We start from the raw sequence: 1,864 nt of genomic DNA on the forward strand, positions 1-1,864 counted from the left end.
AGCATTACCCATATTGAACCATTGTAGATGATTAGTGTATCACACTTAATTTAAAACATCAATTCCCTGTAAAATGTGGGCTGATTTCTTCAAAGTATTCAAATGTTTGGAGTTCTATGAGCTGGGAACTACGGTGGCCCTGAGGTGCAAAACACTACAACATTAACAAAAACACAACGACATTAAGAAAACGGAAAAGCTACCTTTTCCGTTTTCTTAATGTCGTTGTGTTTCTTAGGTCCCAGTGGAGACCTAAGAAATCGCTGATTGGACTACAGCTCGTTTTACTTCTGAACCGGAAGTTTTTCTGGAGACCCTTTTCACAATGATGTCAGACAATGGGCGCCGTAACTCGAAGAGATGTATCTTTACTTCTGGTGTGATTTTGCCTCGAGAAACCAGACTGAAAAAATCACGGATACTCATTATCTTAAGGATATACTAAAAGGTAAGGTTAATTACAACAGCATTTAAGTGTTAGCCGTTATTACTCATCGTCAATCCACCATTCTCTAACTGTGTATATAATAAACAGCCTCCGATCGGAGAATAAACCAGCTAGCAGAAGCTTTAGCCACAGTTGGGAACATATATACACCGCTGTCTGTCAGTGCTGTAACGTTTAGAGGTTCACTTTCTGTATTAACTTTAATAAAACAGTATTGAAGTGTTAGCCGTTATCAGTCATTGTCAATTTACCATTCTCCAACTGTATTTAAAGAAACCAGCCTCCGATCAGAGAGTAAACCAGCTAGCAGCAGCTTTAGCCACAGTTAGGAAATGTATACACCTCTGCCTGTCAGTGCTGTATTAAGTTTCATTAATATCACTGACATCTTCCAACAGTTGTTTAGAAAAGCATTTTAAATATTGACTTAAGCGCTATCTGCCAAATAATTTACATATTCTGATGTGATTCATAATTTCTCATATTGTTTTGTTCATCTTTCTTAACAGTAGCCGACCTAACAACATACCATATCTGGGATGGTCTTGTTCCTCTGTCCATGGCAGGTTCAGTCAATCAGCTGTGGGCCATCTGCTGTCTAGTCAAACTATCATGGGCCTCTTGATTTAAAAGGAGAAACCAGTACAGAGCCTCCCTGCTCCTGCAAGCCACACTTCTTGGATGAACACTCACTACTGCAGCTGTGTTAGAAATTAAATCTTTGTGTATCTATCCTTTAATTAATATCTGTATGTATCTATTAATAAATTGATGTTGTGTAGAGTTCTGTAAAAACTATTGTAAATAGCTTCTCTTGAGTAATTTACATATGTGCAACTTTTACATTTAAATTGCTTCTTTTTGTAAATTTTACACATCTGGCAACGAAGTATGTGGAGGAGAGGAAATGCTACAATTAAAGCTGCCATTGTGGAACAAAGACATAAGGTTTGTGGCTGTTTCTTGCAAACATCTATGTAATAATTATATTAAACACTGTACATGGATTCATATATATATATATATATATAACATTACACAAACATAATTAACACAGTTAATAACTTAAGTCATTGATAGAGAATTTATTTACAAAAGGTCTATCAATTTTATTTCAACATTATGTACTCAGGGTTTACAATTTAAGAAGACATCCATGTAGGGTCCTTGGCGGGTGCAGTGAACTGGTGGATGACAGAGCCAATGGTAAACTGTAGTGAGCAGTTTGAAGCAGAAGTCCCACCATGTGATCCACAGGGTTTTCCCAGCTGAGCACAAACTTCATGCTCTTCGTTTCCACAGGCACCACAGCAGAATCAAGTGTAACCTGTTAAAAGGGATATAAAGGTGTTATTCCTATAATATCAAATTTCTACTGCCAAGTCTACAACCGCAGGAAAACAAAGTAAAAGAAAT

The 1,864-nt window shown here is 37.0% G+C and overlaps 1 long non-coding RNA gene across 2 annotated transcripts; it reads left to right on the forward strand.

Annotated features, from left to right (window-relative positions):
• The first annotated feature begins 129 nt into the window (after positions 1-129).
• On the forward strand, positions 130-1,392 carry LOC107834215 (uncharacterized). 2 transcript variants are annotated; one of them, XR_001660001.1, is made up of 2 exons: positions 130-144; positions 958-1,392. It is a non-coding gene; the product is annotated as an uncharacterized LOC107834215 (long non-coding RNA). The 2 variants fall into 2 exon arrangements; XR_001660000.1 differs by lacking the exon at positions 130-144 and adding an exon at positions 196-448.
• Positions 1,393-1,864: the final 472 nt, after the last annotated feature.

Source organism: Poecilia formosa, unplaced genomic scaffold (assembly GCF_000485575.1).
Source record: "Poecilia formosa unplaced genomic scaffold, Poecilia_formosa-5.1.2 Scaffold552, whole genome shotgun sequence".
NCBI lineage: Eukaryota > Metazoa > Chordata > Actinopteri > Cyprinodontiformes > Poeciliidae > Poecilia > Poecilia formosa.